The sequence below is a fragment of the Triturus cristatus genome, chromosome 3_1, assembly GCF_964204655.1.
Source record: "Triturus cristatus chromosome 3_1, aTriCri1.1, whole genome shotgun sequence".
NCBI classification, from domain to species: domain Eukaryota; kingdom Metazoa; phylum Chordata; class Amphibia; order Caudata; family Salamandridae; genus Triturus; species Triturus cristatus.
In genome coordinates this window covers 453011880-453037363 of record NC_140583.1, presented here as the reverse complement: position 1 = coordinate 453037363, position 25484 = coordinate 453011880, and the positions used below count along the sequence as shown (strand labels likewise).

The 25484-nt window shown below is 46.8% G+C and overlaps 1 protein-coding gene across 1 annotated transcript in view; it reads left to right on the top strand.

Annotated features, from left to right (window-relative positions):
* LOC146860394 (glycine amidinotransferase, mitochondrial-like) overlaps nt 1-25484 on the top strand; it is a 184894-nt gene that overhangs the window by 14265 nt on the left and 145145 nt on the right. The gene's annotated exons all lie outside the window — the stretch shown is intronic.

Below are 25484 nucleotides of genomic sequence, written 5' to 3'. Positions count from 1 at the left end.
TCTCAGTCGGGAGCGGTAAACATTTGGAGGATCAAACCAGGAAGGCGAGAAATATACTGGGCTGCAGAGACAGAGAATCTCTAGAATCTCCGTGCACAGAGTACCTCCTTAGTAGAGTCCTGTCCTGTCCTCCTCAGTAGATTCCTGTCTCCTGTCAAGACCACTCCCTTGGATAGCTGCATTCTCTGATGAGGTCCATGTTGAGGCACCATTTGTAGAAAATAGAAACCTTCTCAGGGGTCTCACTGATACACCTGGTTCTCTTAAACCAACAAAGAAGAGATTGGCACAGAAGCTGTAATATAAAATATATCTTTATTAACCTCAGATGAGGGAGACTACGTCACAGAGTACCCTCAGGAACTGTAGGAGGCATTCTAAGGAGTGCAGAAAACAGGGACCTTATATATGCTTAGGTTATATTAGTCAGCATAAAACCAAGGGGAGGTCCTGGCATGTACCAGCATGCAAAATGATTTATATGGGTATACAAGATTTGCTTGCTCAACAAAGTGGGAGGAGAGTCCAAACTGAGCACATTAGTAAGAATAGCCTGATAGTTCTATACTAGGAGCAGGTGCATTCTACTAGCTAGGCCCCTCTGAGCAAGTGCAAGGCTCTGGAAGAGGGAAACAGCACATGGCGAGCACATGGCTAACTAAAATGGCTGCCAAGTACAAAATGGCTTTCAGCTTATGCTAACAGATCCCTGCAATCTTTAACAATGCTCTCCTCACCTATTGAACTACCATAGATCTTCGCAGAGCAGCGCTTGCACGCTGGCTCACGCTCGACCTAAAAAAAACAATGTATTCCGTTCCATTTGCAGGTCTTGGCTGCTAAGCAAGGAAAGGTTTTTTAGACCTCGCACGCATCCTTCGTGCCACTTCTTCAGATTTGGTGTGTGCACTATACAAATGCCCTCTCGCTTTCCTGTTTCCCTGTGGCACACCAACCGGGTACTTCTCAGTGAGGTTGTGTGATGTACTCAATTCTGGAGTTGGAGAATTCAATATTTTAAATAAGGTATGCTTGTTGTGCAGGTCAGGTGCGCAGGGCTCCTTCTGCCACCCAACCCCACCCCCAAGTTCAGGCTGGGCCTCACGCTTGTGTGGGGGAGGGGTCTTTCCTGCGCTGCCTTTGCTGGCTGAGTGCTAAGCTGCTGCCAGCTGCACTGAGGGAATTTGTCAGGACACCTAACAATGTGGCGAGGTCAGTGACATTTTTGTGCAGTAAATACACTCCACTCTGTTCTTGAAACGTAAAAGGCCATTTATTAGGACAGGTTGTCAAACAGTAAACCTTAACCAGAACTTCAATTTAAACTTAACAATCCCCAAGCCCAAGCATTTCATTCACCTCATCCATTCTCCCCTCACTGTTGCTGTTCACTTCCGATTCCACTCTGTGCCTCTTCCAACTCTCCCTTCACCTCCTCACTTATCTTTCAACATCCTCTCCTGTATCTCCCGCCACCGCACTCTTGCATCCCACACCCCCATCATTCACCTGTTTATCCCCCCTCGGAGGGGTGGATGTGCCCGTCCGAAACTCCCCACCTCTCCAAATACTGCCAACCAGGTAACCTGCCCTACCTCTCTCTGCCATGCACCTTTCGCCCTCACTCTTTCGTTTCCCTATGACACCAGATAGATTCATTCCACAACTGGCTTATCACGTTCCACATCTCCATCATATAGTACGTGTTCCCCAATTGCGAAAGGTGCACGCCATCGTCCTTGAAAAGCAAAGGCTCCTCTAGTCGTAGCCCAACATGACCAATTACTTTGATGTCCTAAGAAGCGCAAACAACTCTCATTGTCCTGTTGAGCTTCCTGCGTGCTTTCTCTACTGCCGCCAGCTTCACTGCCCCTTTCCACACTTTACGTGGTACGAACTCCGTCCACACAATGCAGGTTCCCACCATATTTCTTTTCAGGATCTCCAGATCCCTCTGCATCTGCTGCAGTATTGCCAATCCTGACGTATCAAGTCATTTTCCCCCAGATGCAGGACCAACATATCTGGGCGATCTCTTTGCGGAATCATTCTTGTCAGCCAGGGCACCAAGGCCCCCCAACTCATCCCACCTTTACCCCACCAATGCACTTCATGGCGGCTGCTCTTCAGACCCAGGCTACGGCCGTAGACCTGTCGATCCGCATATCTGGCTGCCCAATGTACGAAAGAATGTCCGACAATCCAGGAAACCGTCTTGGCCCTTGGACCCCCAACATAACCTATGACTAGAGAAATATGTTAGACCACACATGGAGACTGTCATCCTTAGGTGCTGCGCTCAATCGCCCCCCGCCCAAAAACCCCATCTCCCCTTATTTGCGCACATATCTCTCGCAGCACCTGGACCTCCACCTCCCAATCTGACTGATCCTGTCCCATGACCAGCCCAGCCATGCTGCCGCATTAGCTGCTCCAATGCAAAGGGAGTGCGTGCATACCTATCTGAAAAGCCGACACTCTCTCCCCGGATGAGTGACAAAAGATTTCTCCAGACAGCTCCCTTGAGCCACCCCAAAACTTCTGCCATTCTTGCACTGGACACACACCCACACAACTCGTCACATTCAACCACACCCATGTACCCCTACCCGCCTGGTCCATTTTGGAGTGCCCCAGCCAAATCCCCAATCGTTCCCCACCCAGTCGTATTTCTGCATATGTTATTCCCATTCGGCCTTTCGAGCCTAACAGCACCGAAACCCGAAATTCCCCCCAAAATATCCACAGCATGCATAGCCAGAAAACTGAAACCTCATAACCATCATAACAACAAGTGGGCAAAACCCCCAACAACTTCTGTAATAGTTTGAAAGTAATGGCCTCCCTGGGTGCTTCCTCCAAACCCCCCCGCTCCCGACCCCAACCTTTCAGCATCCTACTTAGTATCTCATCCGTCGCCGGGTCAAAGCCAGCGAACAACTTACAGTAAAAGGAAATCTCAGCCAACTTCCCGGCTATTGTTGTTTGCGACAAACCTTTGTCAATACCACTGAGAATAAAACGTATAACTCCCTGCTCAGTGTCCTGGCGAGATATGTTCCATGTATCCTTGGTGCCGCGCAAAAACAATCCAAATTCAGCCCATGCCAGCCTGTAACTGCACCTTGTAGATTACGCTATAGACTTCTCAACCAGGCCTATCACTCTCACTCCCCCCAGGCGCCATCCGGCAGCTCTGTCTTGCATGTATCCGCTCCAGGCGCCAGTTGTCGAAATCGCCACCACTGCGAACAAGACAAAGCATCCGCAATGTCATTACTGGCCCCTGGGACATGCTTTGCCCGAAATACTACATTCAATTGCAGGCATTTCAGCATGAAACTACGCAGCAGCCACAAAACCCTCAAGTCCTTCGCTTTCTGTTTGTTCACTAGCTCTACCACTGTCATATTGTCATGAAACAGTACTGACCTATTTTGGACTTCTTGGCCCCACACGGCAAAGCCACAAACAATGGAAAAAAAATCCAGGAAAGCTATACTCCTCCCTTTCTTTACCCAATGTCATGGCCATTCTTCAGCACACCATCGGCTGTCCCAGAAAATGCCAAAACCAGACGCCCCTGCTGCATCAGAGAAAATTGGAACCTGCTAGATCGTCCTGTCTTCAACAAAATCCAATGACACTCAATTAAAGTCCTTCAAAAATGTCAGCCATATTCTCAAATCTGCCCTGACTCCCATTGAAATCCTGACTCTGTGATGTGGTAGCACTGCCCCAGACATGGCCATGCCCAGGCGTCGGCAAAACGTCCTCCCAGCTGTCACCACCCAGCAAGGAAAATTCAAGAAACCCGTAAGTTGTTGCACTGTTCTCAAATCGATCTTCTTCTCCCCAGTCACTGTTAAAAGGAAAGCCCGTATTTCATGCACCTTTCCTGCGGGCAACCCTGCCAGCCACAGGATCGAATTCAGTTTGATGCCAAAGAACGTCAATCTAAAGCTGGGCCCAGCTGTTTTCTCCGGTGCTAAGGGAACCCCAAAAAGCTTCGCCATGGCCTGAAACTGTTGTAAAGCCCTCCTACAAGCTCCTGACTGCTCTCTGCCAATGAACGAAAAATCATCCAGGTAGTGTGATACCTCTCGATGACCACTCATCTTCGTGAAAGCCCACTGCAGAAAAGTGCTGAACATCTCAAACAAGGCGCAAGAGATCGCACATCCCATTAGCAAGACCTTGTCTAAGAAAACGGCCCCTTCAAACTGCATCCCCAGCAAAGCGAAATCTGCAGGGTGTATAGGCAATAGCCGGAAGGCTGATTTCACATCACATTTAGCCATCTCAACCCCCTGCTCACACAACCTTATTAGGCGGATCGCATCGTCCATCGAGGCATACAGAACCCTTGAATCTTCTTCTGCAATGAAGTCATTAACAGACCTCCCCTCCGGCCAGGACAAGTGGTGTATCATTCTATACTCTTTTCTTTTTTTACAGAGTTTTATATAGCGCGAACTTGACCCAAATCGGGTATCAGAGCGCTTTACATAGCACCAGTTGCATTCCATGAGGACACATTCATTTTATCGGGCACGGGGAGATTAAGTGATTTGCCCAGAATCACAGGATGTTCAGCGTCATTGCCGAGACTCGAACCTGGTTCCCCAGATTCGAGGTCGACCACCCTAGCCGTTAGGCCAACTCCTCTCCCCTCTCCTGGTTCTTTCTTAGGGACCACCCCAAAGAGGTGAAATAATCAAGTCTTCTATTGGCCAAACGACAAATGGGCCAGCTATCCTGCCTTCCTCAACTTCCTTGTCAACTTTGCCGCCACCACTTCAGGTAACTCTGTGGCAGATTTCAAATTGTCTACCCACCTTCTTTCCCTAGGACCACCCGGAAACCTTAAATAAACCCCCATTGGATCTGTAATGCAGCTTCTCTATTCGGGTACTGCGAGAGCCACAGGCCCATGGCCTTGATCCTAACTGGGGTAGGAGCCCTTTGGCCCAGTCTGGCCTCTGCCTTTCGTGGCCCGCCACTGCTCTGACGGCGTGACCAAAGTGAAACACTGAGTGAGGGTGTGTCGTCACCCACATTTGGAGCATTTGTTTTTAAGTTTTCAGGGATATCTTGAACAGTATCCCTTGTTGTAGTTCCAACCGGCTCCTGTGTTCCCTCCCCCTTGCTTAGGTGGATTACTTGGGTGTCCTGCTGGAACGTTACTACCTCCCGCCCCGGCTTGGGCGGGACGGGACGGAAAAGACCAATATGGCATCGGCAGGCCCAGGGCCGGACTGGCCGTAGCGGGCACCAGGCGTTTCCCCGATGGGCTACTAGGGTGGGGCTGATTTTGGGCCCCTTGGGCTGTTTTGTGACAGGGCCGTTTTTGCAGCATAGCAGCAAAATCGGCCCCTGTAACAAAATCAGCCGAAAGTGGCCCTGGCAAACAGCTCGGCCGCTCCCAGGGGGGCCGGCTGAGCTCTTTGCCAGGGCCAGTTTTGGTTTCCCAGTCCGGCCCTGGGCAGGCCACTCTCTGTGTGGATGCAGACAAATGCGTCCACTGCATCCACAGTTCCTGGTCCACCTCCCTCCAGGCTTTATCTGGCTAACACTGATGCGGGCCCTAAACTCCTTGCTATAGCTTAACCATGATAGCCCCCCGAAATGCACCTGTGCCTTCCGGATGATGTCCATATATTTCAACAACGCTATAGCCCTATCCAGATGCTTTTCACAATAAATACTAGCATATATCAGAAAAGCTGAGGTCCAGTTCTCCGGGTTAACGGGAAGTCTGGGCCTCCTGGTCAGCTCCCACTCAACTTCCTTCAACTTCTCTTTCGCCTGTATCTCTCTATGCAGTAGTTTGAAAATATCCACGTATTCATGACGCCAGATTCTGCTTCTTATTTTATCTGATAAATGAGACACTAACGGCATAACCAAGCTCATATAAGGTAGCTTCTTCTGATGTTTGTCCTCTTTTGACTCGTCTTTCCCTTCTACTCCTTCCATTTTATCCATCTGCACTCTGGCCACCACCAAGTGCTTTGACCCGGTCTCTTTCCCACCGCAGACACCGCTATTGCACTTGCCGCCGCTCCCGTGTCCCTCACAGACCCTCCCCCCACACCCACTGACCAGCAGGCCTTCTTACGCCCCCCTTTATGCCCCCCGTCCCACGCCACCCACCAGTTGCTCTTACCTGACAGGCTTGTCCGTGTCTCCCGATCTGTCCCCTTGGTGCCCGTCTTCTTCTGGCTCATTGCCTTCGTCTTGTCTTTAGCGGCACTTGCCTTCTGTAAAACACAAATTTTCTTTGTTGTCGCTCCTTGACCGCTCCCCCCCGCATGCGTCAACTCACCCTCCTCATCATCTCTCACTTCACCTTCCTCCAACTCATCAATCTCCTCCCCATAATCCAACTGCAACTCAGACTCAACCTCCTCAAGTGCCCACATCACATCTCGCACCGCTCTCTTCTGCCCTTTTCCTTTCTTTTCAAGCGTGCCATCAACATCTTCTGCAACCGCTGCGTTCGCCCAATCCCTCGTTGGAGGTTGGGCCACTGCGGACCCCCCTACTCCTTCTGACCAGTGCCTAAGTACCGTTTTGCGCCCCACCGGCCCCCCCACCTGTCTACCAGTCTCAGCCACTGGCTTGTGCCACCCACAGGCTGCTCCAACACCACTGGGACTCACAGCTGTTTTGGCTGTCTCTAGCCCTGTCTGGGTGTGGGCCCTATCCTCCACCCACACCCACTTGCCCTTTGGCCCCAGCATACTCTCCTCCTGCGCTGCGGCAGCCTCCTCCTCTGACGTGGGGCCCCCTTCCAGAAGTCAACTTCTTTATCCCTCCTGAATGCACATAGTTCCACCCACCTCAGTTAAGATTCTTGTATCAGCCTGCGCTGATCCTGAATCTTCTCCTCCAAAGTCATACCCTCCCATTCTGGGGAGGGCTCCTGCCCCTGTCCCCCCACACCGGGGTTCCCACTGCGCTGTGAACCTGCCCCCAAGTCCCCCAGGGCCTCCCCCTCTTGATTGCTGACCTGTAACCTCTGTGGCCCCAGGAATCTCCCCCTTCTGCGTGTCCCCTACCCTTGGTCTCCCTGACAGGTCTAACGGGCAATCAGCCCATTGCCCTTCCTCATAACCCTGATCCCCCCATGCCCAGACAGGTTCAAGGGCTGATCCACCTGCAAATATCCCTCTCCCCTCCCGCATTGAGCGAAAACCCGCCTTCGCACCCTTCACCCTGCTAGGCCGGCATTACATCCCCCCGCCCTGCCCCGCTGCTGCATTCCAGCCCATGGCCCGCCACAATAACATCGCGCCTGAGCATGTGCAGGCCTTCCCCCGCCCCGCTTCCCTCGAGGGCGAAGCATGCTGACCCTCATCTGCCGGCATACGCGCGGTCAGGCTCTGACGCCTGCCCCCATGCTTCACAACTTCTTTTTTGGGCTGCCCCCTCCCCCTACCTTGACCAGATTTTCATCCCGGTGGTGGCTCATCTTGGCAAGCCACCACCACACCATCACCGCGCATCGCCGTCATCGGCACACGGGTCAAACTGATCCAGGCCTGATACAGCACGCCTGGCCACACAAGGTCATCCCGGCCGGCCTGGCCGAGCACTCGCAGCGTGGCACGAACGGCCTCTACATCAGGTACCGCCATTACGTGGACTGGGAATCCGCCTCCACTCAGCATGGTCCTACACTAGAACCCAGCTGTCCCACCAATCGACTTTATCGGTAATTGTGTAAAACTACCCCCTCTGGCCTAACACTGCAATAAAAAATTTCTTTATCCCTCCCCAGTGATGTTGGGTGCAGGAAGAGGAAAAATCTCCCCCCCCGGCCCTTATAGACCCAACCCCAGACCCCATTCTTAATCCCACCCCTTCACTCCTCAAAGCGTGTCCTTCCGGCCTGTCAGCGTGAAAAACCCCGGGGCAAGACTGGTCTGCGACCTGACTTCCCCCGGGGGCCGCATTCGCTAGGAAAGGCTTTCTTTTTTTTAGGTTTTTAGGTCGAGCTTAGCGCATGTGCTGCTCTATGTAAGGCTTCTTGTGAGCACTCTAAATTTCTTTGTGTGGGTCTGACTCCCCCCACGCATTGGGTTGGTTGTTGCCTGTGTCATTTACGCTTTGGTAGCCTGCAAATGGCTAAAGGCTGGCGCATGTCACACTTCTTTATCAAAGGTTAACTCCCACAGCGTTTTGCTCTCTGGAGCGAGCAGCGGCGTGCAGGGCGGCATCTGCATTCCTCGTGGGTCAGGTTACATGTGTGCATTCCTGCGCCTCCTCTGTACTTTCCTAGAGATAGGTTCCAGCCTCTACTGAGCTCTCCCAGCTGTAGTAGCAGGTCCCAGCCTATCTGCAGCCTGCCCCGTTGGGGTCACAGTCTAGTTTCTACTCTCCTCGGTTGCCTGTCTTGCGCTCCCCTTTGCGTCTCCGGTGCTGCTTTCCAGGCTATTGTTTCCCGGTTCGAGGCTTCCAGCCTCCAGGAGGTGTTCTCTGCTGTCACTGACGAGCCTCTCTGCTCCTCTCTGTATCACGTGGCTAGAGAGGCAGGTGCAACCAAGTCCTCTGTCCCCACATCCACTCCCCCCCTTCTCTGCCTGCTGCAATCCTGGCTCGTGCCTCCTCCGCCCCTTGCCTGTACGGTCTCCTTGCAATGCTGCGCTCCCTGCATGCCTGCTACTCCTCGTCTCCACAGCCTCCCTACCCACAGCCCCCTCCCAGCAGCAGCGCCCCCCTGCTCGCCCACACCCCAGACTCGGGGTCTGCTCGTCATTTGTTGTTAGGTTTGCTGCATTAAGCAAGGTTGTGCTTGTTTTCCCAAATGCATGGCGGCACCCTCCGGTGGAGCTCAGGGAAAGGTCAGACAGGTCCAGGCCCGCTCCCACACATAAGCAGGATTTTTGTGACACCCAGTACCACCTCACACTCCCAATCACTTCTTCCGGACCCTCTACCCTCCAAGAGCAGCTTTATTTATTTATATAGTCATTTGCTGTTTTACAAATCCTACTCTCCGTCCAAGCGGGCTTCACGGTGCTGTACAGAAGAAAGGTGTGAGAACATAAGGCAGAGTCAACCAACCATCATTTTTAAACATTATTTTATGGTAAAGTATGTGTCAGGTGGCACCAGTTGCGTTACAGACGGACACATTTAATAATTAATAATGCAGAAACGAGGAGCAGCTGCCATTTTACGACTTCCCAACAGAATAATGTGTAAAAGAATGTCGTTTTCATTTTTAGGTCTCGCCTAGACAGTGATTTCACTGTCTCTCTGAGGCATGCAGTATACACTTTAGTGAGGAAGCTTCGTGGAAGCTTCACCCACTCGCCGCCCATCTTTTTCATTGGCTTAGGTCAGTAAATGCTGCCTTCCAATTTGTTTAAGGCTTGCAAGTCCTTCCTCAAGACGATTAAGTCATCATTTGTAACCTTACAAGGCTACTGGCCCCTTTACTTGCTGCACTTTCCTCTGGCGCCCGGCCTAATCACAACGGTGCGCACGCAAGGACGTGCTCTCTTCCTGGCCGGTGTTCTGTCGTTTCCAGCTCCCCATCTGTAAGTGCACCCCCTGCGTGTGCGCGCATGCCCATCAACGTGCATTCTGCACTTTGTCTTCAATACTGTGTCAATTGGCTCGGATTAAAGATTCTGTTTACTGATGAACATTATAAATCTGCGTGTTTTCACTCCGGAAAACAGTTGACTTGTATAGATTTATATAGCGCGAACTCGCCCGAAGGTATAGAAGTGCTTTACATGATCAGCGATTACATTCCACAAGGACACATTCAGGCACAGGGAGATAAAGTGATTTGCCCAAAATCACAGAATGTGGATGCGACTCTGAGGCTCGAACCCTGGTCTCCAGCACTAAAGCCGGAAATGTAGCCATCAGACCACATCCGCTCACTTTGTCTAACAGGAGTGAAAAAGAATATAGCCAAAAACAACATAAAAGAAAGCACCACTAAACCTCTGTCCGCTTGGATTTTAATCGTTTCCAAGTTACGTAAAAAAAAAAAATTCTAATTATAAAGATTTTGTATTCTTTTCATACACTTTTGAATTGAAAATTAAATTATCACCTACGCGTAAACCCTTGCGACTTACTTTTAGAACTAAATTGTTTAATTTTAACAATCATCATGTGACACATGGTGGCACGCACGGTGTGAGCTGGCATGGTTTGCTATTTCCAGGCACATATCCACCTGAGCAGGTGGAATATGTCTGTCACAGAAAGGGTCAAAACTGAGAAACACCATGCAGAAAACAGTGCAGCGTTTGTGCATGGAGCAAGAGCTATATGCAGTACAGGAGAGCGATAGCAATCTTTATAGCTATGAGCTTGGTTTCACTACACAACCAGAAACTATTTAGCCCTCCTCCGCACTCTCTTCCCCTCCTTATCGCACCCTTCTCATTTCCAATACAATAAGCTGTCGTCCTTTCCGAACAGTGTTCATGCTGGCAGCGTGTCTCTCTTCTCCGATCAGTAACAATTTACCCAACAATGTGCCTACACCCTCCCTTTCCAACCTCAAAAAAGGTTTATAATAGAAACAAATAGGATGTACAGTCCCATGTAGATATATCAAACCATCTCGACAGAATGTAACATTATCTACATAAATCCATACAATCAAAGTCAAAACCATCCAGTCTTTAATATGCCACACAAGCATATTTCAAATTGAAACAAGCATTGGCATAGCCAATAGGTCTCGCCTTTGGGACCTTATAACTGTTTAACCGTGCAACAGTTAATGTTGTTGCACCAAGGATATTGTGCTGCATAACTAAATACTTATAAGGTCCCAAAAGCGAGACCTATTGGCTATGCCAATGCTTGTTATTTTTGTTTTCGTGTTTTAAAACATAAATAAAAGGCATTGTCATTTACAATGGCAATAGCTTAAACTTGTTAAGGGGTCCTCGCACTGGCATAATCACCTGTTCTGCCTCTCTCTACGAGAGTTTTTTAAAGCTGTTGATATTGCCCACACGCTCTCAACAACTGGCAGAGATTCATTATATTAAAGGCTGCGCTTGTTACACTTGAGCAGGGCCGTTATTTCACCTTGAGCTAGCCTTTGGCAGAGTGTATGTGCCATTATCAAAGCTGTAGGTCACACTTTCTTGCTAACCACAGCTTGTGTCGGCTGGTGTGCCTTCGCTGATAGGCACAGCTTGAGGTAAACCTTTATGCCTGGAGTCTCCTGTTGTCCTGTTTTCTTTCTTTCAGTGAATGTATAGAGAGCAGTTGGTAGTTTCCTGCTTGTATGGTGCACTGTTTTCAACAAAATAAAACCACTACCCGCATCCCGCTGTACCCGCTTTGTTTGTTGGAATCATCTATTTCTTCAATGTTCGTGTGCGGCTACCGTGGTGGTGGTTGAAGTCCACTGAATATGGTGAGATATATGTGTGTGTGTATCTCATTGTAGAGGCTCCATGTTTTATGCATTCCATACTCAACGCCACACACTTCCAATCCCCATAATTCAACTCTATACATTTCCATTCCACACCACATAATTAGACAACAAACCACATATTTCAACTCAACAACACAATTACGCAAAACACCACATACGTCCAATTAACACCACAGAATTATACATCATGCCACAAAATTCAACAGCACACCACATAGTTAAACTCCACAACACAAAATGCAATTCCACATAATTACTCTGACCCACAATCCCACTCCACATAATTCCAGTACAGTCAATACCACATAATTACTATCCACATTTTTCCACTACACACCATATCACATAATTCCACTACACAAATCCACTCCACACATTCTACCACACACAATTCCACAACTAAAAATTCCAATCTGACCCACATAATTCCACTCAACAGCACATACATCCGCTCCAATCCAAAACACATGGGTAAAATACATTGTCATTTACATCACCAATACCTCTAACTCTCACAAATGCAAGACCAATTTGCATTGCAAATGCTTGTTAATATCTGCAGCTTTTCTTGATTTGTGTACGTTGCACGGAGTGCTGGAGAACTGTTCCTGATTCTCTGGTAACTTTCAGTAAATTGGCATCAATATTAGGTTTGATGACAAAGGATTTTCAGTGGTAGAAGAATGCATAACAAGGAACAATCAAAAGGTCACAATTTCTGCCATGCTTGCAATATCTGGGGCGCCAAGTGTATATTTCACTGCCTCAGATAAACTGTGAGTGTTGACTGAGAGATTGCTAGACAGTTGTATTTCTGGCAGGAGTGTGCCAACACTGTTTGCTTAACTAAACACGAGTGTTTTTCGCAGTGCATTTGCTAACGTGTGACCATGTGATTTGGGCTCAGAGGGAAGTTGTACTGAAGTAAAATCCAAATCCCGACCTGAGAGTCGAGGGATGGCTTTTGTCTGACTCTTCCCTGAAAACTACCGTACTAACGTTTAAGCAATGCTCTACCTAGAACTTTCAGTGTGCAAATCCTCCATCTTGTTTTCCGTGCACACATGAGTGCCCAACAAACTAAAGTGAAACTGCGTGCTACATGCCAAAATACTTATAAGGTCCCAAAGGCGAGACCTATTGGCTATGCCAATGCGTGTTTTTGTTGGGTGCACTTAATAGGGATGGTCGGGGTTGGAATGTCTGCGTGCAGTGACAGTGCTGATCTCAGAACCCTAACCTATCTCGAGCTGTCTGTGTTCAACCCCTCCTCCAAAGAAATTTCCTTGCAGGATGATGCAGCGGAATTTACCAGCTCTACACATTCATACACACAATACTCATTTGGGTCCATAGACATTCATACACTCAATGAGCTGGAAAATATCCACTGGTCATCAATTTTGTTTTACCCTAGGAAACCATTACACCAGTATTCTTACCAATCCTGTCTCCTGAGTAAATGCACATTCGAAAGATCTAGTAGTAGTTTAGAATAGGAAGGAAATATTAAAATACATTTATATTTTATTCAAAGAACCACAGACTCAGAAGGAGTTTTAAAAGTGTATCTGAATTAAAATTTTGTGACTCAAATCAGAATACACATGGATATACCAGAAGTCTCCATCAGGATAAATAGTACAGTTAGCTTCTAATACGTTGCATCAATTACATTCTTGTAATGACAGTACCTGAGGAGAGAAAGAATAAAGAGCAAGTACGGAGCATATACCCTACAGTTATATTTACCTAGAATGGTGTGAGGACCCCGAAAATCAGTGTCAAGAGTTTCAGGACAGGTTCAGGACAAGGAAGGTGAACTCCTCTAGTGGAACACCAGCGTTACACCTCTCTCTGGCTCGGGCTCGTCCGGACCCCTTCCTAGTTGTGCCTCCTCGGTTGTTCCGCGAATTTCCCTAGTGTTGGATTCTTTAGTCAGATTGCAGCAAAATCGGGCAGCATCTCAGAGTAGCATCAGCATCTCAGCATCAAATGTGTCTAACTATCTAGAACTTACCTCTGTTATACCAATTCAAATGTATGATCCACCCCCAAATGTTTCAATTCCATGTTCACCCGCAGTGGGGTGAGGACATCACACCATACTAAGTGCAATATTTTTCTTTTAGTCTATTGTCTAACTCTCCGCCCCTTAATTTTAATACCCACAAGCTTTATTCCCACATGCATTTCATTTGTGGATCGATACGTCTATATTACAATGTTGTGTCTTCTTCCTCTCGTAGGGACAAGAGTTGGTTTTCCCATGTCATTGCTGGGCTTAGGGTTTGGCAGCTAGTCAATTACTTCACTTGTTCAAGACCAGCAGACGTTGCTCATGCGTAGAAGCCACAAGGAAACAGAGACGCGGTCACCCTCCAAGGCCCAAATACGAACTATTAATAAAGTCAGAGAAGAACATGTTAGAATACGAAATTAAATGAATTCACTGTATACCACTTACTTCTACTCTAACCCCATTTACTTAATAAATCTTTTGCAGTAATGGCTTAGTAAAACTTGCATAGGTTAGTTTCAGCACAGCATGTGCGTTAGTGCGTTACTTTGAAGCAGCCATATTAAAAGCTATTGCGCAGCTGCAAAGATTTCCCCCCAGGCGACAGAAGACGTCATAATACGTAGATGTAATAGACGCATGCGCAGAAGAGTTCCCGCGTTTTGGCGGCCATTTTAGGACACTCGGGTTATTCATTAGTGAAGCACATAGGAAAGCTTCCCCTAAATACAAATGTAAAATGTGGTGTACTGTTAGTACTCACAGACAGGTTGATTATAATGTTACTGGTTATTTGAGAGGATTGCATACGAGCAAGTTTCTTTTATGCAAAACCTTGCTCCATCAAGAAGCCGAGCCAGGCCGTGTGTCTCTTCTTCGCTCTGAGATCTCGAAATCCTCTGCAGACCCCTTTGTGTGCAGAACGTGATTTGCATTTAAAACGCTCCCTGGGGAGTATTTACATTCCTTTCTTAGTTTAGTGCTCAGCGACTTAATGATTTGGGTCCCTCCTCGCCACCCCGATACATGCCCGACGGCGCCTCTTATGGTCCAGAATGTCGGAAGATAGTTGTATTTTAGGAGGCAGTATCGAGAAGGCGGGAAACGGCAGGAATACATACATAATACAAACGATGCAATCGCACTGCCCATTCCTTTGTCTTTTTAAAAAAAAATATTGCTCTCGTAGAAACAATAGCGGAATTGTGTGCTCGTTAACGTTTGAAATCTTTTATGTAGGGGTTTGTTTTGATTCTTCAGTACAGAAGCTGAGCCTGCCCTGTGCCACGAATGACGTGCCACACACACGCGCCCATCTATTTTCACAAGCCGCAGATTATTGATTAATTATAAAATTAGTAAGCATTTGCATTCTTTCATTTATCGTACATTCTTGGGGTGTCTGCCAGTATCGTTTTCAAATATAGAATTCACATATCCATTCTAACTTTTTGGCCTCTTTGGGAGACCAGTGATTTCATTCGTAGAGCCACCCTTTATAAGTGTGATCAATTATCCACCAGTTTATTCAACCAGGTCCACTCTTTTCTCCCTCAGCTCTGGGCCTGTGTTGGCCGTACAGGGGTAGTAGCCACCCCCGCCCCCTCTAACCCCCACGCCCTGCGGTGCAGGGTACGAATGCCCGAGGCTGACTCTGCATCTCCGAAGGAGCACGTGGGAAGAAGGCAGCTGCGCCACAACTGTCCGAAATAGCAATCCCAGCTCCGCCTGCCTTCCAGGCGCCCTTCTGTAAATAGTTGGTTCTGAGAAGCAGGATTCCCGAAGGAAGGCCGGGGTTACACGTCAGTTGTTATCGGAGCCGATAAAGAAGAGGCCTACGTGCGCAGCTGCATTGGAGCCTGCGCGTGAAGGGGGTTCAAGGGTCAGCCCCGCGTATTACGATATTCTGCCCAATGGATGAATGTTTTAAGCTCAATTAATGTGACCACCAGCCAATCAAGTGGCAAATATGTCAATGGTAGCTGTCAATGCTGAAGTTAGTACGTTTCCAAGCAGGTTCAGTTTTTAGCAGATGCATTTATTTCATTGATCAGTTAGGCTACTCTACGAGGTCAAACACTTGAAGGCCTACCGCCGCAACTGTGACCTTGCCTCAGAGTCGTCTAGTGAATGACGCACGGAGAGAGGCATACCCTATGAATGGGGCCACTGGAATTATGCGGCAGGGTTGAGTGAATTTTGCGGCAAGAAAAAAAGGGAAATTATTTTGTGATAACATTACTTTATAATTTTGTCATTTTTAAACGTGTGTGCCTGGGCATTAGTTGTACCTCATTAATACCAGTTTAACACCCAACTATAGCAATAAGCTACAGAAAGATGAGCAGCCAACCTTTGCAAAGGTCCGTCCTTCCACTGCACGGCAACACATGTCGCTGCATTTTTACTAACTTTTGTGTAGAAATGTTTTATTAGCATTTTATATATACAATATATAAGTGACTTAAAGCAATAACGTTTGAACCGTTTGAGCTAGAAATAATGTGTTGTTGTTAAAATCTGCAGTTTATATGGCACTATCAAATGATTCTAGTGTCCCTACTTATTAATGAGTCTTGTACAGTTAACTTTGCTGTTTCCCAGGTCCGGCCTTACCCTGGATTGAACTGGAGAGCGCCCTGGGAGGAAACAAAAATGTGTTTATAAGGGCAGGTGTGAGGAAGATGGGAGGAGGGCGGGGGATGATGGGGTGCTAACAATAATGCTAAGGTACATTAAGGGATGATTTCAAATTTTCTAATGGGACCCAATTGAAACCATGTGGGGTGGACAAGCTGCTGTTTGCATAGCATTATGTCAGGCAGCTCCCTGCTGAGGCCCTCAGAATATTTGTCGGCCTGGGCCCAGGCAGCCCTTTATGTATGGCGGCAGCACTTCAGAAGCTCTCTGCCCTTCAATCAATCAATCAGGGAATGGTAAGCACGCTACTCACCCGTGAGGGTGGGGTCCGCAGATCTGTTTAGCCAAAGAGCCAGGTCTTGAGGGGGTCCCACTCATCTCAAGACCAATGAATATCGAAGCGATATGGGAGACAAGTGCCTCCTGCATCTTCACATTCTGCAGGGAAGAAAGGGGGCATCATTTAGTGTTACATCACTGCTATTTTCCCTGGTGTATGCTTGGAGAGACTGCCACATGTACGTATATATTTACAGCGGCACTAGTGACCAATGTCTCAACATCGGCTCTAGTTTACAGCTATGAAGCAGCATACAATGGTAATACCACCCAGGACATTTATTACCTTGGCTGTGTATTTCTGCTAGGTTTAGAGTGCGTGTTTAAATGAGAGATTTAGACTCCTGTTACAATGGCTGTAACATCCATTCAGGGGGCTGTCAAATCAAACAAGCATTGGCATAGCCAATAGGTCTCGCCCACGGATGAGCTACTGCCTTTGGCAATCGGACTGGGTGGCGAACATTGGGGGGGCCGGTGGGATTGGGAAGAAACCAAAATGAGGCGGATACGAGGGGGGGATCAGAAACAGGGACAGGATGATAAGAAACAGGGCCTGGGGTGCAAGTGGGAAGGGATAAGAAACCGGGGCATACGGAATAAGAAACAACTATGGCACTCCTCCTTGTCTGGGTCCCTTGCCAAACCTCAGGTCACTCGGGCCTCAACTACTAAAAGTTTAGTAGGAGGGGTAGCCAGTGGCGTTATCCATGAGAAGGAAAGGGGTGTAATGTTGGAGCATAGGCTTGATTCTATCTCCTCTGTTGTACCTCATGAGCAGTGAAGAGTCCTGGTTTAGAATGTTGCCGGGATCGCCAGAATTTCAGTAGAACCAGAATGGGTAAAATGTGTGGATTCCCATGATGTGATCTTATTTCAAGAGACCTGGAGCTTTTGTCCCCCTATGGGTGTGGGTATTCCTCATATGGTTTCAATGCAACAAGAAAAGGGAAGGGGAGACCCTCGGGTGGTCTAGCGATCGGGGGGAAAATTGCACTTCTGTGCAAAGTCAAACTAATCCCTATTGACTCCCAGGACATCTTAGCAATTAATCTTGCTTTACTCTCAGGCTTAAAAAATTGACTTTTTAATGTGTATAATAGTGGGCCTGGGTACAGAGGAAACTAATACTATAGACTGAACGCATTGGAAATACCCCATTATTGGTAGCCAAGGATTTTAATTGCACACTTGAACCTCTTGCCCCTGCCCTTTCAGATTTGACTGAGGAGTGGGACAATTCTTGACAAATCCTGGAGTTAGATCTCCCTGTGGTTAGGTGAACCAAGGGAGCAGGCCAAGTGTTGGCCCTTACATTGCGGCATGCTTTGACGGCCACAAATGGCAGGACGAAAACAGATCCTAATGGTGAAATGACCTTCAATTGACCTGGCTATGCCAGTACAGTTGATTACTGTTTGTTTGACCTTAGCCTATGGCCCACTGTGCCCAATATGATAGTGGTTAAAAAATCTGACAGTGCCCGGAGCCTTTCCCTAATAAACCAAGGAGAGTGCGAACCTGATATTAGTGACTAGACTGATGCGGGCAAGATATCCATTACCAATAACCTGAGAACAATTAGATGGGATTGGGTGGAAGAAAACCCAGGGTTTTTGGAAGATGTGCAGTCCAAAGTGCTTGAGGAGGTGGAGGTGCTGTCTAAACTTTCAAAATCGGAAATAATACAGTAGTTGAGTAACCAGCATGAGATTCTTTAAATGCAGATCAGGTAAACAAGGGGCCGATTGAAAAAAGGGAGCAGTTGGCATGTAAAAAATGGGAGGAAAAAGGCGGGCCCCTGTGGCAGACTGGTATAATCAGGAATGTAGAAAAGCCAATGGTAAGTCCTACAGGCAGTGAAATCTAAGATCCGCTAGATACGGACAGGTATTAGATTATGCCAAGAAACAATGGGAATGTTCCCTGTGGCCCCTTTCTACATAGCGTTCTGCTAGCCAAAGACAATAAGTCCTTCTGGAGGAAAGCATCATTTTGTCTGAATGGACCTAAGTCTGCTTTACAGTTTACAGTCTAGCTAGAAGAGTTGGTATCCCACTTTGGCGGCCTGTATGCTCTAGGAAATAGGGAGGAAGAGGAGACTGTAGGCCTGAGGGAGATTGTACCATCTGGCACTGTGGAAGCTCTAGAATATATCCTTTGAGGAAACCCAAGTAGCTATAAGCTCCTGTATCCCAGCTAGAGCTCCCGGCCCTGAGCGAGTCCCTACTGACATATATATAGAAGAGGATTTAGAAGTTTGGGTCCCATACATTAATATGTTAAGTAACGCCATCCTTTCGGTTTGGAAATCTATTTTCTGGAATTCAGCTGAGATCATACCTATTTATAAGAAAGGAGATAGGGCAAACCTGGCCAGCTACAGACCTATTAGCTTCATTGACTCTGCAGAAAATCTTCTGCAAGGAGTTATTGGCCTGTGTCCAGGATTGGATCTTAGAAAGAAATATCCTGTCCGATTACCAGGCGGGTTTTCATGCCAACATCAGTACCCCGGACTAGGTCTTCCGCTTTCTCTGCTTTTAGTGGAAAGAAGTTTTTATTAAGGGGGGAAAGTGGGGGCTATATGTAGCCTTCGTGGATTTGTGCATGGCCTTTGACTTAGCCCCTCAATCTAAACTCTGGAAGGTGGTGGCAGAGTTGGGACTCCCTCTAAATTTATTAGATATCCTCATTCGCCTGCACACAGCAAATAAAGCTCAAGTTAGGTGGGGGGAGGATGGTCAATTGACCAAGCCCTTAATGAAAAACTGTGTAGTGAGACAGGGATGTGTTTTTAGCTCTAGCGTTTCTTTTGCTATTCATTAATGGGGTAGTAGGTTTCCTTGACAGGGATGGGTGCGATGCCCCAAAAGTCAGGGAGAGAAGAGCACTGCTCTACTCTTCCACAACTACACGTTATTAATATCAAAGTCCCCACAAGGGCTCCAACTGCTACTAAACAGTTTTCAACTTTTCTGTGATGAGCGTGGTTTGGAGCTCAATGATGCAAAAATGAAGTACATGATGTTTGCCAAAGGTACTTCGAAGCCGCCTAAGAGACTTATGTATGTAGGGGACCATACTATAGAATTATTTTCTGTCTTTGAATATTTGGGGATTCGTCTAACATCTAATTTATGTTGGGCACCCCATATAGAGAATATACATCTGTCCCTAATTCAGCAGACTGCCCACATAAATAGATCCTTAGAAACACGGTGTCCAGGAAAGTGGTTCCAGCATTAAAAATATAGAATACTAAAGTTTTAGGAGCAGTTTTGTATGGAGCAGAATTGGGGGGTAGTGGGAATACTGAATGCCTTATCGCCACTGAACATCGTTTTATAAGATCTCTCCTTAATCTACCAGCCAGCACTCCCCTGACCCCAATCTCTCTTGATTTGGCCCAGAAAACTGGTTCACAAGCTGGACTATAAGCACTTATTGTTTTGGCTTCGCCTTTGAATGATTGAGGAGCTCATCCCCTATCGACTGGCTGTCAGAAATCTTTTGACCCAGCCCAAGATAAATTCAGTTCCCTTATTTAGTGCCGTGAGGGAACTATTGAGGAAATTGGGGATGGAAGAATATTGGTTAAGACCGGAGGAGTTGTATTCTATCACGATGAGTAGGGTAAAACCCATTTATTGGGAATTTACCCTGGAGAAGGATGTGCCATATTCTATGGGCTCCCTGACCCAGGAGTTCATGAATTTGAAACCCCTCACACTCTTCGAGGAAACGATCGATGGAATTGTTCGTCTTCTTGCACGTAAACTGTTCCTATGATTCAGATACAAGACCCTTCCTACCAAATTGTTCTGTAGCAAGTGGCAAACTAATGTATCCCTTGATGATAAATGTGTGGGCTGTAAAGTTAGTTCTGAATCCTAAGTACATTTGTCATTTTTTTGCTCAAATTACGAGAATTTGAAGGCCAAGTGAATTATTCCGCTGTGTAGGCTTATCAACCCTGGCCACTATCTAGATATGCTTAGAATTCTTGCTACAGACACCCGTAGAGTAATAGTCTACTGTCGTGCAAATTTTTTATTAGCTCTATGGATCAGATACTCAAAGTGTATTGTATAATAACTTTTATATTGTTGTTTTTACTTGTATATACAGATATGTATCTTTACATGCCTCCTATTCTTTAATGACATTTTTAACTGTTTTTATAAAATCCCTTATTTTTTGGTTTCTTCATAATCATTCAGGCGTTTGTAATTTATGCTCGAATGTATTGGGCTGTGATGTACTTTTTAAGATCTTTATGATCGAAATAGTTATAATGATGATGAAACAGCAGGATGCCTGTAAGCTGGAGCACGCATTGAGCAAGCGGTCTGCGTTATTTCAGTCTCAGGTCTCGCTGCGCTGTATTGCTGTTCTCTGTCCCTTCTCTGGCCGTCACTCATCATTTTAATATCATGATACCACGCCTTATGTTCACATGCCACTCTTCTGATCTGCCTCCTTATGTGTTCAGGCCAATGTTTATGAATGAAACCACCCAAAATGTCTCTCAACATCCTTCGATAGGACGAGGAGGCTTGGCACCAACTTCACAAAATTGCCGTCTAGCCAACAGATGAACTGCACGCACCTCCCAAACAAGAAGCCAGACAGACTGTGCACAACAACCGCTCCTCCTACAACCGAGGACTAGAGCAAGAACCCGGAGGGTGACCAAAAGAACTTGCTCTCAGAAAATAAACAGCACGTCATCCATTGTTTCAACAAAAAATGCATACCCCCCAGTGCATCTGCCCTACAGGTTATATGTACTCATCTAATATTCTGAGGCGCTTCACAGCACTTTTAAAAACTAGCTATTAAAACCCCATAAATACCACAAGCCTGATTTGCATATGGCTGGCTCAAAACTGGGGATGGCGTAGTGAGAAAAAGAAAGATGAATTTAATCCAGCTCTCTTGACTGGGGGTGAATGGTTGATTTATTCAGCATTCTGGCCATCTTGTGTTGCTGTAGCACTCATAATGTCAAGGCAGGGTTAACATCATTTCCTTTCCTATATGAAGAGCAAATACCAAGCACTGATTGATTCAGCTTAATCAGTGCCCGCCTGCTGCTCCCGATGTGATTGAGGTACTGTTTTGTTCTGTTCAACTGTTAGTCCCCTGCAAACAGAAGACATGTGAGTGGGAAAAACGTGCCCAGCAGGACAAGCAAAATTGCAAAGATTTATTTTCTATAGTTACGTTTCTTTTTATTTGTAAATTCTTCTTTTCTCACCTTGTACTCAAGGTTTCTTTTGTTTTTCTCATGGGCACAGGTCTAAAAAGAAAGATTATCTTATTGCAAAGTGACATTGTTTCTTTCTTATGTTTAATTTCTGATGCTTTAACACATAATCTTGCAGTACACCCCAGTCTGCCCCAATCTGCCCTACTCCGATCTCTGAACCCTAATCTGCCACACTTCAGTCTAAAATAATCTGCTCCACTTCAATTCAAAACAATCTGTTCCAATCTAAAATCTGCCCCACTCTAATCTAAAACTGTTTGCCCCACTCCAACCTGCCCAACTCCAATCCAAAACAATTTGCCCCACTTCAATCTACCCCACTCAATCTCAAAAAACTGCTCCACTCCTATGTGCCCCACTCCAATTCGCCCTACTCCACTCCAATCAGTCTACATCACCCCAATCCAATCTACCCCCCACCAATTCAGCCCAGTCCAATCTAACCCACTCCAATCCACTGAATATAATCTCCCTCACGCAGTCCAAAACAATCCATCTCACTCTAATCCAAAACAATCTTCCCCACTCCAATCCAAAAATGTGCCCCTCACTCCAATCCAAAACAATCTGCCCCACTCCAATCAGCTCCAATCCTAAACAATTTGCCCACTCAAATTTGCACCACTCCAGTCTGCCCCGATCCAAGCCAAAACAATCTGCCTTACTCGAACCCAAAACAATCTGCCGCACTCCAATTCAAAACAATTTGCCCACTCAGCTCCATTCAGAAACAATCTGCCCACTCAAATCTGCACCACTCCAGTCTGCCAAACTCCAACTGAAAACAATTTGTCCACTTCAATCCACTCAAGTCCACCTACCCCAAATCCAGTCCACCTCACTCCAATCCAGTCCACCTCACCACAATCCAATTTCCCTTGACCCGGTCCAATCCACCTCAATCCAATCCACCTCATCTCAATCCAATCCACCCCACCCAATACATCCAACCACTCAAATCCACCCACGCCAATCCAATTCACCCCAATTCAGTTCACCCCACTCCAGTGCACCCACCCCACCTCATTTCAGTCCACCCTACTCCAATATAATAAACCTGCATCCAGTCCACCTGACTCTAATCCACCCTACCTCAGTCCACCCCACCCAGTTCAGTCTACTCCACTCTTCCGATTTATGCAGCCCTCTCCAGTCCAAACCACTCCAGTCCACCACCCACCACTTTAATTCAAATCACTCCAAACAGCCCTACTCTAATCCAATCCACGTCACCCCATTTCAATCCACCCCAGTCCAATCCACCCCACCCAGTGCACCCATTCTATTTCATCACACTCAATCTACCACACTCTCCCCAATCCAATCTACTCCAATAGACTCCGGTACCCCACTCCACTCTATGCCACTCCACTATGAGACACTGCACTCTTTGTCATGTCTGCTACTGAACTCTACTCAACTCTACAACACTTTACTCCCCCTACTCCACTCTACTCCCCCTGCCCCCACACTTCACTTTAGGGCACTCCCCACCACTAACGTCTAGTCATGCTTGCTGAACAGCAGCCACACTGGTGCACAACATGGGAAAAACACATTGCCAAAGCCAATAGCTCTTGTATAGGAGAGACTGATTGGCTTTACCAGTGCTTGTACCTGCCTTATGTATCGTGATTCTGAAAGCAGCAGCGTTGACTGTACTTTTAGTCATAGCTTTTAGATCTCGTATTAAGCACAGTTGTTTGGGGCGATCCTCGCCTTTGAACGAGTTTCTTTCTGCTGCTCTAGGCTCTGGATCCCTCCACTTTATTGGCATCGCGGCCACCGGTTCCATCATGGACCTTGTCAGCTGTTCCTGTTGCAAGTGTCCAGCAGTGGAACAGTTGAACCGGTGTCCCTGCTCTTGTCCAGCTCTACCAGTCAAGCAGATGGATAACAGAGTCTTGGAAGGACTGTGCATATCATTTCTGCAACTATATCGACTGCCCCAGGGCAACACATTCTGATCTGGAGAGTAATCCTGTCCCTTAAAAGCACAGAGAAACCTGCTGTGAGATAAGGAAAATGTATATAAGAATGCGAGTGTTTTTCCGGGTCACAGTTGCTGGTGTATTTTCTGCTGCCTTGTCTTCATGCACACTAACTTATCCGTAGGGTCAAGTTGAGTGTAAACAAATCAAAGTGTAGAACACCCACCCTAAGCACTCTGACAAAGGATGCATTTGTCACACTTTATCAGTGCACACTGAACCACATCTTGGGAAAAGATTAACATAATTCAGCATAGTTCTGTTTTAGTTCACGTAGTAAACCTATCAGCCATTTTGAAACACAGTGAAGGTTAAACCGAGGGTTGGGCACTCTATAACTATGTGGCAAGGACACAGACAATGGATTTACAAAGTAAATCTGATCTAGGCACCCTTAGTCGTTATCAATTTAAGCTCGGCTTTCTTTGTTTCACTGCTTTCTCGTGTTATCTTATTTGAGCACAATGAGTCACAATCCCACTGTACTCCAATGCAGCATTATTCTAAAACAGCCGGCCTAGTGGGCTGTTTGTGCAAACATTATCTACATTACCTTAAAACATACCGTCGTTGTATGAACAGCTGCAGGTTATTGGCGCCAGGGGAAGGATTCAAATAAAAGTGATATAAGCAAGAGAGACCTAACACTGACGTGTTTCATTCTGCAAAACATCTAATCCCACTCCTCCCTCACTGCCGATTATTACCAGGTAGTGCCTAATTTATGTAGGGGTGGGCACTCGCTTTTTTGTGACCGAGACCTGTTCTTCATCACCAAACTTTGAAGCAGAGTAAGGGGAAGGCAGAAAAGTGAGCATGAAAGAGGAAGAGAAACCTCAGAAATCATAGAGAAAGGGAGAAAGCCATGGTGAAAAAGAACTTGCAAAAGTGAGATACACAAACAGAAATTCTAGAGTTATGGAAGAAAGAGGCATGACACTGAAGCCATGGTGAAAAAGAATTTGCAAAAGTGAGATACACAAACAGAAATTCTAGAGTTATGGAAGAAAGAGGCATGACACTGAAGGAGTTGTGTTCTGTTCTGTTTCTCACAAGAGAGAGAATAGCAGCTACCTGTCTGGCCATCGGCCAGTGTCTGTCGAGAGGTCACTGAGTTTTCCATCTTGCAAACTCCTTGGGCCTGATTCACAAACTGTACTTTGTAGTACGTTTTTAGTCCTACAAACTGTACTACAAGCATACTTCAAAATGTAAGTTGTACCTATACTTTTCTGTGTGGAGATTTCTGCACCGACTGCAGAGTGTAAGTATATGTTTGAGTATTAAATATGGGAGGGACACAAGGGAGGGAACGGGAGAAGGGGCGGATTTACTCCTAAAGGGATGGGATTATGGAGGAGTAAGAGGGGCATAGGGGAGGTCACTGAGGGGTTTTGGGAGGGACGTCATCCACCCACACAAAAGTAAGCAAGTTGCTTTACTCTGGGCGTAGATATTTTACTTACTTTTTTATTACGTTTACACAGAAAGTAGTATACTTACTCCAAAGTGTTAACTTACTCCAAAGTGTAAGTTACCTTCGTGAATCAGGCCCAGACAATCCTGTTCTGAGACAGGTCATAAAACGTCGGTCACATCCATCCAGTTCAATCCTTGCAGCAGTTTATGCGCAGATTCGTCAGAATGGGCCGTAGAGATTAGCAATAGAAAAGCATTACTATGGCCTAACAACTGAGCCATTAATAAGTCTGTGGCCCTGGGTTGGGGGTGATTACTGATAAGCAAGGGGAAGATGTCCCAGGTCCCTTGCAGGCCTATATACCT